The sequence below is a fragment of the Panthera onca genome, chromosome E2, assembly GCF_046562875.1.
Source record: "Panthera onca isolate mPanOnc1 chromosome E2, mPanOnc1 haplotype 2, whole genome shotgun sequence".
Lineage (NCBI taxonomy): Eukaryota > Metazoa > Chordata > Mammalia > Carnivora > Felidae > Panthera > Panthera onca.
Window position 1 is genome coordinate 33,616,598 of NC_138353.1, and position 15,696 is coordinate 33,632,293.

The 15,696-nt window shown below is 40.2% G+C and overlaps 1 protein-coding gene across 4 annotated transcripts in view; it reads left to right on the forward strand.

Annotated features, from left to right (window-relative positions):
- NUP93 (nucleoporin 93) overlaps window positions 1–15,696 on the forward strand; it is a 104,112-nt gene that overhangs the window by 43,614 nt on the left and 44,802 nt on the right. Inside the window, exon 1 of one of the 4 annotated variants that reach the window (XM_060650749.3) lies at window positions 9,369–9,742. The exons of 1 other annotated variant lie outside the window; for it this stretch is intronic. The gene's annotated coding sequence lies outside the window, so the exon portion shown is untranslated. Of the gene's footprint in view, window positions 1–9,368; window positions 9,743–11,339; window positions 11,361–14,300; window positions 14,322–15,696 lie in introns of those variants that run through there. 2 more of the 4 variants (XM_078438733.2, XM_060650750.3) reach the window with 2 other exon arrangements.

Sequence of the window (15,696 nt, forward strand, 5' to 3'; positions counted from 1 at the left end):
TGTTTTATTTTTCGTGCCTGACTCAGTTTGATATTGAGGATATGTAAGAATTTTCTCTACGTAGCAAACTAAGGTTTTGGGTGAGGGTGTTACAACCTTTCATTCTTTTTGAGGATTGGTTTTACATTAAAGCCAGGTCCTAAGAAGAGGGAGTTATGGGGAAGAAAATGACCAAAGGAAGGAGAATATTTGAAATTCTTTCTCATGTTTCGGGAATTAAGTTATAAATTAATCTAGCTCCCAGTTTCATATGTGTTCTTCACCATTTGTTAACTATTCATCCAACTAGCTCGTTTCTTGGTGGGGGAGGAGGAGTGTTAGGGAATGGGGTTTATTTTGGAGCAGCAGACATATTGCAGAGCCCTTCAAGGCATCTAAGTTTTTCACTGGGGGTTAGGAAGGGAAAGGAGCTGCAAATCTCATCTCTGTTTTTGTATTAGCTTTCTGCCTCAGGTTGGTTTTAATTTCCTACTCCATTCCTCTCATGCCCTGAATGCCTTTGGCAAACAGAAAGCCTTTGTTGGTTATTCTAAAGGGTGGTGCCCAGACTAGCAGCATCAGCATCACCACAAATTAATTAGAAATGCAGATTCTCAAGCCCCACCCCAGACCTACTAAATCCAGATTTCTGGAGGTGAGGCCCAGAATCTGTTCAGTAAACCCTCCAGTTTGAGATGGACCAAATTAAATGACAGAAGTCTAGTGTAGGTATATCCTGCTTCCCTGGCCATCTCTGCCAACTTTTAAACTTCATCCACCTGTGGACCAACCCTGAACTTGGAGCCTGCAAAGCAGTGTGTTTATCTTTTCAGTGTTTGAGTCCATCAAGAATTTGTAACCACCCCTGTTTGTATCTTTGTTTCATGAAGGACACAATGATCAATAAAATATATCTGAAAACCATATGTATATATATTAAAAACTTATGACTTCTAATTGGTCATTGATTACTTTTTCACTATGGAGGTATCGACTCTGAGACTGAGGCTGTAGCTCAAAATACACTGCCTAAAAAGCAGTCAGAGCCCAGAGGGGAATGAAGAAGAGAGGGAGACAGGAAAGGGAAGTGGAGGGATTAATAATCCCATCTTTGTTAATCATCATTATCCTCTCTGATCGCTGTGAGCGGATGTGCTGTTGCTTCTGCAGATGTTAATAATTCATGGATGGACTATGCCAAAGGGAGGCCTTAAATCTGGTCTCTCAGCAGATTAAATACACCGTCTGCCATCAGTAGGAGCCAGGAGAGATGAAAGATGGACTTGTTGTTTTTATTCATTAACCTGATTTTCTCTGCCTTTCTCTTCAGCTCCTCTCATCCTCATTTTGTTTACCTTTTCATTTGCTTCTCTATGTGCCCTCCTCCTGCATTAAGTGAGTCCTGGGGATCTTGGTTGGGTCTATTGTTAATGACATTAGATTTTACTTTTCCTTCCCTGCTAGTAACAACAGATGCCGTGAGAGAAAGCAGAGAGGCAGAATAAGTATTTCCTTGGAAATGTCTAAATCAGTCTGCATATTTGAAAAATGTATTAAAATGTGCAGCCTGTGTCTTAGAAATCATTTGAAATGGCTCCTCTTTGTTTTGAAGAGTAATTCTATTATATAGGCAGTTGAAGATACACATGACATTCTTACTCCACGTAGGTCTGGTGTCATTTCCCCATGTTATAGATGAGGAGACTGAGACACGAAGTGAATGACTTGTGTAGGGCTGCCTAGAAGCCAGTTCTTAACTCCGAGACCAGTATGCTTTCCACTAGACTTAATTACCTCTTCCTTTTAGAAATCATATGTAGACAGCCTTGAGAGACATTTTATCAATATTTCACCATATTCATTTCGTTAGTGAGGCTTAAACAGAAATTAATCAGATTAAGTTCGAATAATACATAGGTAGCCAGCTTCATAAGGAACACTTCCGATGAAACTCTAAATGTACATTTGCCAAGAAGCACCACAGTCAGAGAAGGTTGATGACAGTCTGCACTTGTGTAAACATCTCTGGAGCTTCTGATTAACGACCCTCAGCAATTTATAGGTTAATCAATAAATATATGATAAGCACTCAACCCTGTGCATGAAGCTTTGTTAAGCACCCTAAGTGGATATGAGACAGTCCCTATTTTTAGTGGATTTTCAGTGTTTTAGGTTTGCCCGAGGGGATTTGCTTACCCGCAATGCCCCACTAGCAACTTAAGCGTGCAAGATGGCAAAGTAGTAGAACTGGAAATGTTGAAGCCACCACAGTAGTTTGCTGGAGGACTTAGTGGTAGGAAGCATGTTAATAAAACTGGACCATTGTCTTTGAAATGACTTCCACCCATGTCACTGCTGGAAGGCTGGTGGAGAGAAGAATGGTATGGGAAAAGCAGATTTTAAAATCAGGCTAATTTTCATAAAAAATTTCAGAATTGCAGGTCCTTTGTGTTCCTGTTGTAGAGGTGAGAGGCGTGCAGCACAGAGATGAAAACCTGACCGGGTGTTTTATAAGGCATCATAAGTTCCTGGGGCCGAGACAGGGCCACCTGTCTCGCTTGCCTTCTTTGTTGTCTGACCTGACCTGGAGCGGTGGGGGTGAAAGGCAGGGCTTCCTCTCCCCTCGGCCGCCCCTGTTGCCTTGCCGGCATCCTGTGGGGCACCTGCTTCACATTCATTCTGCTGCTATTCTCATAAGTTTTCCCCTGGTTATTTTTTGTTTATAATTTTCTTAAGGGTTGCATCCTTGAGTGTAATTTTATTATGTCTTAATGCTACATTTTGTTTATTGCGTTGAGGAATGCCATAGTCAACTTTTTAATAGGGTTAATGAAAAAATAGAATCCTGCCTACAATTTTCCTTCATAGAAAAATTTCAGGAACTGTATTTTGTATGGCAGTGAATTTGAAACCCTGACCAGATAATGGAATGCAGGTTTTTCCTGTTTAAGTCATTGAGGATTGAATAATTTTAGTAATCCTTTTCTTTCTCTTGAGGAGCCTTTTTTTTTTTTAATCACTTTCTGATCTTATCAGTGTTTTCCAGCTAATATTAGAAATAGAAAATATGTGCAGAAAAAAAATTACATGAAAGTTAAAGTTTTAGTGTCTCTTATTTAAAATAATAGTAACAATATGATGAACCTTGCTTTAGTAAGTAAATCCAAACTCTGAATATCTGCATTTATAAAGGAAATCCTGGGGCGATATTTAGCTTTAGAATTCCTTCAAATAACAGCTTCCCTACTGAATTAAAAATAGAATTTGTTTAAAAGAATTCTATTTACAATCAACCTGGTAAGAAATAACATCTGTTGTGTAAAGTACATTGGTAACAAGAACTAGTAAGCTAGAAGCCCTTCTTTTGTATCCACCATTATCCCCATGTAATAACTTAAGATGCCGTGGAATCTGGGACTCAAGCACATACTCGAGCAGTTTTTCTTGGTATGGTGTCTCATAGTGCTGTGCAAAGAGTTCTGTAAACAAGAAACCCACATCCTGAACCCAGGACCTAGACCGGGTCGCTGTGTGACCTTGGCCAGAATCTGAGTTTCTCTGTCCCTTATTTTCTTAATGTGTGCCACAGGAAATAAATGAATTGCCCCTGAAAATTCATGGCTATGATTCTAATGAGTCTTCATATACTTTGGGTTCATATATATATATATATATATATATATACACACACACACATATATATATGTCAAAATCACTTGCTTCCTCTAAATACTGAGGCTGATAGATGCTGTGTGTGTGTGTGTGTGTGTGTGTGTGTGTGTGTGAGAGAGAGAGAGAGAGAGAGAGAGTGTGTGTGTGTGTGTGTGTGTGTGTGTGTGTGTGTGTGTTTGTGTATGTATGGGACAAACAGACAGTCACAGACTGATAGAAAGCTCTCCTCATTCTGAGTTTCTGAAATCTGGGACTGCAGTGAATTGCCCTGGAGGAATATTTAAGGAGAGATCCTTCCTCCTTCCACTTTAGCCTATTCCCATTAATGACTACATTTACTGGGAAACTACTTCCTGAAAACGTGTTTGAAGTGGAAATCTTACTTCTGAAATTACGTTTACCCTGGTGTGTTAAGTTTGGGCCTGCTTCTACACCCTTCTCCCACCCTTTTTGGTTTATAGGCATACCAGAGGCAGAACTGTATTCTGGGGCAGCAGAAACTCTTTAGCTTCTCCGTACAGAGGGAGCTTTCTTTTCCCTGTTTTTTCTTGACCCCTGGGCAGATGAGTTTGCATATGACCATCAGAACCTTAATTTGTTTTACTGCTAAATAATGACTTGCGGAAGTCAGCTGATTTCTATTGACTGCCTAAATCTAGGCCCTCACTTAAAACAATACTCAAGGTGAAATGTCATTGATAAAATTAGCAGATTGCTTTTTCATTCTCAGCTGATTTGTCAGGACAGATCAGCTGTGAATGCCACGCCACTGACTTTGGGCCAGGACCATCTCATCTTCCCTGAACCTCCTTGGCACTAGATAGATGCAACGGAGAAGGAAGCCGACTTTGGGAATTGAATACTGTTGGTCATGATGCTTAGTCACAGAGTAGAGTTCGGTGCCTCTGCACTTTGGCCAAGAACCATCTCAGCATCCGTCTTACTACCTAAGGCTGCAGTGATCTCAGGGAGCTAAAGAGATTTGAAAGAACAAACAACAAGCAAAAGTAATATTTAGGTCCTCTTCAAGTAGTTGCCTGTATCTGCCTGGGTGGGGTCTAGTGAACACTAATACAAATCAGTGAAGTGGTTTTGTTGAGTGTCCACTATGGACAGCACTATGGTAGGCACCGATGTAATTAGAATAAACATAAATTCTGGATACTGTCCTCTGGAAGTTCATCCATCATCTTCTACCTGGAAATTCAAGACTGACCAACATTTCTATAATAGGACCAAGCTGTCCAAGGCAGTGTAAAATGACAGACAGAATTGAATGGGAATGATAAGAGGTTCTCCATGGCTTGGGACTTCAGAGGAGAAGAGTGGGTAATGATGAATGAATTCTGGGGTATTGGGGAAGACCCCCCCCCCCCCCCCCCCCGGAACAGACAGGATTTGAATGGGCCTTTGAAAGATTACATGGGCATAGCTTGCAGGAAGTGAAAGAGGATATGAGAATAATAGCCTGACCAAAGTCAGGGAGGTGAGAACAGAAGTTATGTGCTAAGAAATGAAATCTGTCAGGGAGGGGGTATCAAATGTGGAAGGAGTGACTGCCAAGTAGTGGAGTGTAGGCAGCACATGCTGTTGAAAGTTTTGGAGCAGGTAAATGTCAAGAAGAAGGGGAGGGGGGTGTGGAGACCCATGGAAGTTGGATTGGCCAGTGGAAAGGATACCTGCTGAGGCGGTGTTCAGAGACAATTGTAATAATCCAGGCATGGTGATGACACCAGGACCAGGTGGGTTGGTGAGAAAACGCAGAGGAAAAGATGTGTGAGAGATGCTTGGAATAAAACATCTGCCACACTTGGTGCCTGATGGGCTTAAGAAGGATGTTCAGAAATAACTTGAAGTTTGTAATGAGGAGAAGGATTGGTGCTGTCGGTCGAGGCAGAGAAGTTAGGAAGATTAACTGGTTGAGTGTTGAGATTTCATTTCAGCTTTTGATGTTCTGGCAAGACATCCCATAGAAATGCCCCTGAAACATTTAGAGATAGGATAAGAAGCACTGTTCAGAAAATAACTCCAGACAGAATTTTCCAGAGCCTCTGGTCTAGAGGTAAGAATTGTGGCAGTAAAAATGAATGTATGGGAGGGGGAATGTTTAGCATGGGGCAAGGGAACAAGGTCTCAGTGAGGAGAGAGCAGCCAGGAGGAGGTTGGTGATGGAGGGGAAGGGAAGCGAGATCCAGCTATGCCTTAGAAGGCTAGGGGGTAGGGCACAGTAATTGCCCAACCTCACATGGCCTCTCATTCCTAACTCTTAAAAGCACTTACCCACCAGTGATATTACATTATCTTCCCAGCAGCCCAGTGAACCTGGCAGAAGGTAGAACAGAGCTCACCAGGGATCTGTCAAAGTCTGATTTCTGCATAAAGCCCTGCATATTGTCATGGTACTTTAGAGCTTTACAGTGGTTCACTTGAACGTGGTAATTTCACCTGGCGATTATTATTATAATTCTACCTGAACCACAGAATTTCGATGGCTTGCCTTTTCTTTTCTATAATCTTATTTATTAATGATAACAGGTAGAAAAAAAAGAAGGAATACCAATGCCACACCTTCAACAATGTCTCATCCTTGCTGGGTTTCAAGTGTAGGCCTAAGGAAATTGGCCCCCTTTTCTTCCTACTCAGAAATCTTTCAAACCATTTAACTATATGAAGGTCAGAGAGTCTTCAGCATCTGGATGCCGTTAAGTTGGATAAAGTGTTCCTACTTTTTTTCGGAAAAATCTTTGTCCTATACCTGTAGTTTGCTGAGAAGTTCTTTCATGGACTGATTGGTAGGATCTGTAGACAGATGGATATAGAAATAACAAACTTGAAGCTTTTCTATCAAAGAGTCTCATTATAATGAATTCTAAGGAACTGTGTAAAGGTGTGCTTTGTTGGATTTTGCATAGAATACTGTTTGAGAATCCAAGCCCTCACCTGAAATTCGGAGATCTTTCAAATACACAGAGACCTAAATCCACTTTGTGGCAGTAAGCTCCATCTGTCTTTACACTTTTGGGCGTGTAGATTTTTTATGTAGCGTGTATCTGGTGTACAACTAGCTGTTGTAGTTGGGAATGGTGTGGTGCACAGAGGGTTTTGAAACGTGTCGATCCCTTTGGTCGGAAGGATCCGACATGATCTCCATTTGTATAAACAAGCCCATTTTTATCCCTTATATTAATAAATGCTGAGTTCATTGGTTGTCTACCCTTTTTATTCTAGTTTTTGGTGCTTGGGTCTATATAAACCAAAACAAAAATAAATAATAGACTACCGAATAAACATTTAGGAATTGATCGCTTTATGTTCAGCTAGTGATAAAACAAGTAGAGAAGTGCCTCCTTTGTAAGGTGGCTGCTTTTCAGTGTTTTTATGATCTCTACGTACGTATTCAGGCCCCTGGGGTCTGAAGCAGGTTAGTTAACACTTCTCTGTACCCTCTGCTCCAGGGTCCTTTGCAATCAGAATATTTTGCAACTCATCTGGTTTCCTAGATTGGAGGAAGACAGAATCCGAGCTTGTTTACAATTTGTTCTAGCGTAAAGAAATATCCTGTTAATTTATTTGTTGGCCGTTCTGTCGGAGAAAAATGTCTTAATAGTGACTCAGTGAGGAGGGTTTTTTTAGTAATGAAAGTGGGTTTTCTCACTCTCCTGTGGTGAACTTCAGATGTCTCCCTTGGGAATAGGTTTTAACCATCAGTAAAATTGTTTGACTTAACCACACAGGGGTTTGGGGGTTCTTTTTTTTTCTTGCCCCTTCTGTCCCCAGGCAGAGACTCCTATTGCATACCGACTGGGCTCCAATGCAGTATTTATTTGATCAGAAACAAAAGAGTTTGCTTCTTGCAACGGTTCAGAGAGAGGTCCCCCAGGATTGTCTTTTGTTCGGTAATTGGAGCATAAGCTGAGCCTGGTTAATTTCAAAGCTACCCCCAACACACGTTCCCTTCCCCCCTCCTCCCTTCCTTGTGTGGTTTCTGAGCTGCTAGTGGTACCTTGTATTGGGTCTGGAACAACAACAACAAAAGCTTGAATTGTTCAATGTTAGCTACAACTGCTGTGATACCTGCTATGGCACCTAATAGCACTGTTGGTGCAGTTAATTTTAAGTTAGGGGAAGAAACAAAACTAGAATGCTCTTCTGCTTTACAGTGCTTGTTAACGCATGCACCTCCAAATTATGCACTTGGTGCTATCACAGTGAATAAAACAAAGGAAATCACGAGTTGATTTTTATGTTAGTAGCAGAAGTTCTTTCATCGTTATGCACTGTTCAGACCCCAGTGTGTTCCTATGTTCATTCTTTTTCGGTCATGTTTTTTATAAAGGCAGAAATGTCTGCAACATCTCAACTCGGAGCATTTAATTGGCTAAAGTTCTGATGTAAGAAATCTAAGTTAATTATATTAATTGTTTTTCTTTTAAAGCAACAAAGTCTAACTTGGTTCTGCTTCTTTAAATACCAAAATGATGACTGTAGATGAATAAGAAGCCCAGGTAGCCAAATTCTAGATGCTAAGTAGCCAAGTTAATATTTGTATAAAAATACATTACAAAATTGGCAAATACCATGTGTCATTCTGGTTCTGCAGTATAGGTGTTGGTTTTGCAATCAACAGATTGCAATTGTAGGGTTTGTGGTTTTTGGTTTTGAAGATGGAAGGGTATTTCTCTCGATTTTTTTTTTTTTTTCCTGCAATCTGCACCATGATAATGATGGTCCACTACCTGACTAGCCTGACTTTAATCATCTGATGCATGGTTCTTCGTGCAGTTTGATCTTTGCTTTTTCACAAGCTTTCTTGAAATTGCACAGTTCTTTGCTGCATTGAGTTTCTTTTAGTGACAATGAAATACTAACATATGTTAGTATTTTAATGTAGTCTTTGATTTTCAGGTTATACATTAAAACACAGAAGAAAAAAAAATCCTGTCTGAGGAGCTCTTTTAAAAACCAGTACGGTAGCATGGGAATATTCATTACTTACACATCATATATTTTTCCCTAAATGTTGTACGAAGAAGTGACAGTTGAGCCGAGCATATGTTAATAAAAGGTCTGCATTTTCCTGTGTCACTGACAGTTTCATTGGCTGTATATTCCTGAAACGCAAAATAGCCTCAGTTCTGTTCAAAGCTATAATTAATCTGAATAGTTATTTAAACAGTATTGAAATCTTTTAACTACTGAGAGGCCAAACATTTAAGATGGTGAATGTACTGTTCTGTTTGAAGGATGGTGCAGTTGATGAGGGCACGGCGATCTGAGATGCTTGTGTATGTTGGATCTACACATCCTGTAGGCTAAAATGGCAGAATCTGTCTGCTGCTGTATAAAATCTTTTAACTACCATTTATTTTAGCATCATGGCATGTGCAAATTCCTGCTGCTCAGTTAAGGGACCAGCTTCACAACTGGTGTTACAATCTGTGGCCACAGCATTGCATCACAATGCAGCAAATGCATTTTCCACATTAACCAAACATGACAGCTGAAGCGATTATTAACCATGCAAGATGTCGGAAGTCATCAAAAATTCACATCAGAGTAATTGCAGTGGCTTGGGTCGGAAAAGAAAAAGTATCATAGCATTCCTTGCCTACATGTTGTCTCTCCCCCTCTTAAATCTTAACTTGGTACAGTCCGTTAACAATAAAATACCCTTCTGTAACCTATAAACTGTTACTCCCATCAGTTTGTGCTTTCAAACTGATAGCTGACTTCTCTGAATTTGTGTGGAGCAGCACGAAAGATGACGCTGTGCCCCAGGGGCTGCAGGACACCCTTTTTAAGGGGACCCTGCAGTCTCATTGTCTAATTGGACTCTTTAATGCTTCAGTCATATCACATTTGCAGGGTGTTCTCTTTTCCTTTTTCTTCTTTCTCTCCTCTCTCCATCTCTCTCCTCTCTCCCTTCCTCTTCCTCCCCCCCCCCCCCACACCCCCTGAATTCTGGCTGTCTGGAGTGGGAAAAACTTGAGCACTGGTTCCAACGGAGCTCATCCCACATAGAAGGTATGGAAGAGCTGCAGTGACCAACAGCATCGACTGGTCTGTAACTCCTAAAATTTGAGAGCTGCAGGTAGGATTACCTATGTTTTGTAAAGAAATTAAGAGAAATGCACCCTAGTAAATAGAGTGACAGCATGTTGTTGCAGTACCTTTGAAAGACGAGATCTTGGCTTGTTTAAAATTTCAAGGTAAATTCAGAAGATTTAACTCATTTGATAGAAAAAGTACTTGATTCTCCTGAGAATTGTTCAGATTTGTGCCTTGTCATTCTAATATTTTTCTTTAAAAAATCCATTGGGTGGGGCAGAGAGGTATTTGCTTAAAGATTTAAATAGTTGGTTATTTTGGATTTTTCAGACTTCATCTTTAAGTAATAAGTAGTATGGACTTTGTAAGGTTTTTTTAAAAAGATGCATGTGAAGTGTAGAATTCTTATATGAGGTAAAATATTAAAATAGAATTTCCTTTTGATAAAACCAGATCCTTTGGGATTGTAGGTGACTGTGTGTGTGTGTGTGTGTGTGTGTGTGTGTGTGTGTATTATGCCTTAATCATTTATATTTTGTTATAGGGAGGAAGTAATATTGGAAGTATTTGGGATTATCTCACAGGAAATGCTTTAGCATAAAGCTTTAAATAAGAATTAAATAATAACATCAAAGATATGGGTTTTTAAGTATTATCAGGTAGGCGATTTAAATTAAGGTAGTTACTTTTTCTTTCTTAAATTCATCCTCAAAAGAGTACGAGTCCTTTAAGTATATTTCACATTTTTGGTGTAGAGAATGTGATTTCAGTACATGAGATGAAAACTTCCTAAGTCATGTAAGCATTATCTGGAGGGTAATAAAATTATAAATGTTGCCTATAACACTTTTAATACCTTGATTAATATCAGAGTTGAAAATGCTTTTAATCAGCGTTAAAAAGCAGCTTGCTTGTTGCCTTCCCTTACAAACAACAGAAAAAGACAGTGATGTATAGCTTTTTATCCCAAGGAATGTATTTGTATCATGGGACCTGTAGGGTCTAGACTTCTTTCTGCAGCAGGGACTTGGAAATTGCTCACCTAGTTGAGAGATTAAGCTCTCTTCAGAGGTGGGGGACTTTCTGTACTCTTAACAATAGGAAGATTTGAGGAGCTGTCAAGTGGGGAACGGAGGAGAGCTGCTCAGGGAAGGGAGAGGAACTGAGAATTTTGCTCATCTCAGCATTGGAGATCTGGATTTGCCCACGACTAAGATTCCTTTAAAACTCTGACCCAGTGCAGCATTGCAAAGAATTGATTTGTGAGATGAGACAATGAGCTGTGGTTTGCATTTTGTAAAGATGGAGGAAACCTCTAACACTGACCCTGTATGGGAGATGACTCAATTATCCGTGCCTTGGTACAATTGCAAATTATTTTCCTTTGTCTGAAGTGGGTGGATGCCAGCGCCTTCATCAGAGCTCCTTAATTTAATGTATGGAAAATGTCTCAGCCACCATTTTTAACAATTAGCTGTATCATGGTTGAGGTGAGCTGCATTCTGAAGGCAGCTGCAGGGCCATTTCATTTACATTCGGCTCTGTGGCACAAGAGCTTTGTGACTGTAAAACTCAGAAAATGAATTTGCATACCGCATAGAAGAGTTCTCTAAGAGGGTGGAGAATATTCTCAGAAAGAAAATGGAATCCTTTTGTCTACAGTAAGTATTTCTCATATACTCATATAGCGGGGAGAGATTGAAAATTTGTCTTTGGTTGAAAGGGCAAAATAGACTTTTAAATGAATGCTGCAAATATTAAAGGTGTAACAGAGGTTCTTGGGTGTATTTTTTTTATGTGTGTGTCAGAAACCAAGTGTAAGATATATATACATGTGTATATATATATATATGTTTGGAATATAGGTTCTATGAATGATTTTAACACATGTTTTCGATTCATTATTTGGTAATTTAAGTTAATGAGAGGTATGAATCTATCACTAGTCAAAAGGTGAATATGACACTTGGGATAAAAAAAAATCCAAATATGCTATATTTAAGAGTTCAGGCATCTTTTCACGGTCTTTTACAAAGAGTTTGTTTTTCAATCCTGAAGAAAATTGCTGGATTTTAATTTAGTTTTTGTTTTGTTTTGTTTTTAGAAGAAAACCCTTCCATGTTAATGATCTGTAGTAGCTGATTGAAATATATAAGAAAAAGTGTTTTAACAAAACAAGATTTTGTCCTAAAAGATCAATAGATTGAGACTTTCACTCTTTAATGGGGATAATTCTTAGTGTCTTCTGTTTAATTAATAGTTGTGACTTCAAAGCTACTTGTGGAAAACTCTTGTTTGTGATTGTAAGCTTAGAGATCTTGATTCTTAAAATTAATTGGATTTGACTGGCTTATTCCTTTGTTCCTTTATGCTGTTCCTAAGAGAAGTAAGTGGATTTTAACTTTGACTTCTGTGTTTATTTTTTTTAAGGCACTTAACCCTGAAGAATGTATAGTAAGTGTATTTTACAGTAAACTGTACCATGAAGAATTTGCTCAAAATGCTTTAGTAGCTGTTTCAGGAGTTGAATCTTCACAGAACTGAGTATCCGAGAATCCTTTTAACTTGATACCAAATTTATAAAGCCAGCTGTTCCTGCAAGTCCTACTGCTCTAGCTGTTATTCATCCTACTCACTGAATGCTGGTTTTCTCTAATTGATAGATGTTTTTGAAACTAAGGGAGAGCAGGATTTCCACATCAGTCTTTTCATTGAAATAGGAAGGCTCACTTTCCTGAGCCCTGTTCAGAATCCTACAAAGATTCCATAAATCTTATATAAATCTCAGGGTTGCAGCAGAAGAGCCTAGATCTCTGTATAATTTTTGTAACCCTGGGAAGGACATTTAATATATTAATTGTTTAGATGTGTGGTAGAATGCAAAGGGATTCCTTCCCCTTGATTTTCACAAGGCTTGCACTTAGAAATAAAAGAGTTCTGGGGCAGCAAACTAGAACTCCCATTTTAACTGCAGCTTTGCTTGCATAAAATGGTTGGTTGGATGGCTTGACGGGTGTCACAAAGCCTTCCATTGAAATTTTTAAAGTAAAACTTGGTTGAAGATTCTGATCTTATTTTCTTTCTCTGGCTTTATGTAAATCACATACAAGATACTCTGGGGAGATAGCAGAGACCCAGTTGCTTTCCGGTGCTTTGCCTCTACCATGGTCTACTCAAGTTTGGCTCCTGGGAAGAGGCTCTCCTTTCTCATACTTATGGGGGGTTCCCGAGTCTCTTCAATCTAGAAGCTCTTCGGTTTTCTCATGCAGTTTTAGCCTAGCTGCTAATAAAGAGTCAGGGGCTCGCTCTTTTTGCTACAAAAAAAAATGTTCATATCAAACCTTTGAATGCTCTGGCAGTGCCATAATGTAGATAAGCAAGCATGTCGGCCAGCCCGCTAGAAACATTCCGTGGCACTAAGATGGCAGTGAGGAAGGAGTAAAATGGCGTCACCACGAACACTGTGATAAGAGGTGGAGCGCATGAGTTATTTTTCTTTAATCAAGTTTGAGGACACCTCTAGTAGCACTGCTTTGCCAATTTACAGTTGTTTTTTTATCCTGTTTGAAGATGGAAATTTTGAGATTTTCCTGAAGTAAAAGACTTAATTAGCATTTATATCTCAATAGCTTCCGATTGTTCCTTTTAAGAAATTGGTGACAGATATGGATAAAATACATTTTTTAATATTTCATATTAGTGCTTTTGAAACTCCTTGCTTTGTGTTTTCTTCTTTCTTTAAAAAAAAAACGTAGAAACATAACTTCTTCCAGTAGAGGATGGATTTTAGAAAACAGGACAGTACGAGTCTCCTTTATGACAAGATGAAGCCAGCATTCCTATGAAAAGATGTTATTTGTTTTTGAGTCTGTTTTCATTCTAGCTCTGTGTGGGCTTTGGTTATTTTATATTTAAAATATATGTTGCCACCTTCAAAACCCAAGTTCATTTCTTTGTGGTTCAAGGTATGGATTATTTTGGAAGTGAACTGTAGTCATGGTAGTAGGACAATGCTAATTTCTTACCTGTTCCCATGTCTCATGGAGTTGGAATTTTGGGAGCCGGCCTCAGAGTTTATGAAGTATTATCAGCTCATCTTGCAGTTAGATACAGTACGGTTTACAGTAGTTAAATAACTTTCTCAAGGTCATCCATCTGGAAAGCAGTTGATTTGCCCTAACTTCAGGCCACCTGACTCCTTATCTTTGCTGTGCTCTGTATGCTACTGTCTACATCTGATTGCCTGTCTTTCTCTTTGTGGGCTCACTGGTGACTGGTGGCCCTAATGGATTGAGCTTTCGGCAAAACCTATATTTACTTCAGCCGCTTAACTCATGGAGATGTTCCTACTCGTCTTGCCAGAAATGACTTAATTGAACTGTGCCTGGAGTCTTCCCAGGCCTGTGTTGATAGGCATTTATAAATTTGTCATTTATAAACGAACATTGAAAAATAAGGCATTCTGCAAGTTGAGCTTTTAGGTCCATTATGTTGTCTCAGCTCAGAGGAGGAAGTGCTCATCTCCTGGGATAGTCATGAGCGTCACGTCCGTCTGCCCTGAGCTTCGATGGAGCCGGGCATTCTGACGTCCCCTCCCAGCAGATCATTCCTCCAGCTGTAAGGTATGAGGGATCCTGTAGTGCAAGCTTGTCCCTTTTCCTAGTAAGGATGGGCTGGGTGAAAAGTCAGTTTCAGGCTGTTTGTATTCGTAAAGTGGTCTTGCTCTCTCTCCCGTTGTTTGTATTTGCCACTCCAGCTAAGCAGTGTTTTCTGTTTCCTGTACCCATGGTGATTAATGGTGAATGGTGTATCCTGTGGTATTCCCTCAACACTGACAGGGTGAAGTCAAAACGTTTCCAAGCTTGAGGTTTTAGAGAGTGCAATCCCAACGACTGTTATCAGGGCAGAAGCGTACCGTGGCAAATTCCACGCAAGACAACGGAAGTTAGAAAAGTCTCTGGCTCGTTTTAGTGGACTCCAGACAAATGTCTGAAAAAGAATTTCTGAATAAGAAGAAACTGCAGCAAAACCAAAGCTCCCTTTTCTGTGACGGCCATGATGATCCGTCCCGTAGGCATAGGCAGTGCTGCATAGTGGGAGGGGCTGTGATTTCCGACTGCAGTGTGAGTGACTGACACCGTGTGCCAGTAGGGAGTTAATATGACACGTGGTTCTCAAACATGGCCTTCCCCAGCGGCGCGCCTTTTGCTTGCTAAGTAGAACTGGATCTTGAGCGCTGTGGAGACGGCCTGGCATGGCCTGGCCAAACCCACTAGGTTCCCACCTCACTGGCTTGGAGACACACCCTCCGCTGTCGACTCTCACAACCCCCCAGATCTTGCTTTTGTTTCCTGTTTCCAAAGGGAAAAGACACTAGATAGCAAAGCAGGGGATCTGTGGCTTGTTTTTTTAATACAATATGAGGTTGTTTTACTGAGTTCTTTTAGAGTGGGTTTGGGGGATGGTGGGGGCAGTGGTGGCCACGATAAAGGCCATTATTGGAGCATTCCCATTTTATACCGCAGTGCGTTTTGAGTACCCAAGGTTCTTTGAATGTGGACCGATCCATCTCCGAGATGGAAATCAGTTCCTCAAAGACCTATTAAAACATTTTTATCATCCCTTAATGCGTATCCTCCTTTTCTTACCTTCCTGTCACTTCAGGTGGCTATGGGATTAATATTTTTTTGATCTGTTCATACCCTTGAGTGAGGAGAGGGTTCTGGTGCTGGTTTTTAAAGCCAGACATACTTTGCCACACTGTTACATACCATTTGCAAAACTACATTGAAGTTTTCTTTTCAGAATCCCCCCTGTTCTTATGTCCCCAAAGGTTAGCCTGAGCAAGTGCACTAGTTTTTTTTGGTGATGGCAGGGAGGGGGGTGCGCAGGGAGATAAAATGTTCAGAGTTGCTGACCTTGCTTTCTCCCATGGGGCCACCTCAACAGTCTGAGAACAGTTGGCCGGCTGCCCTCCCTCCATCTCTGTCTTGGCTT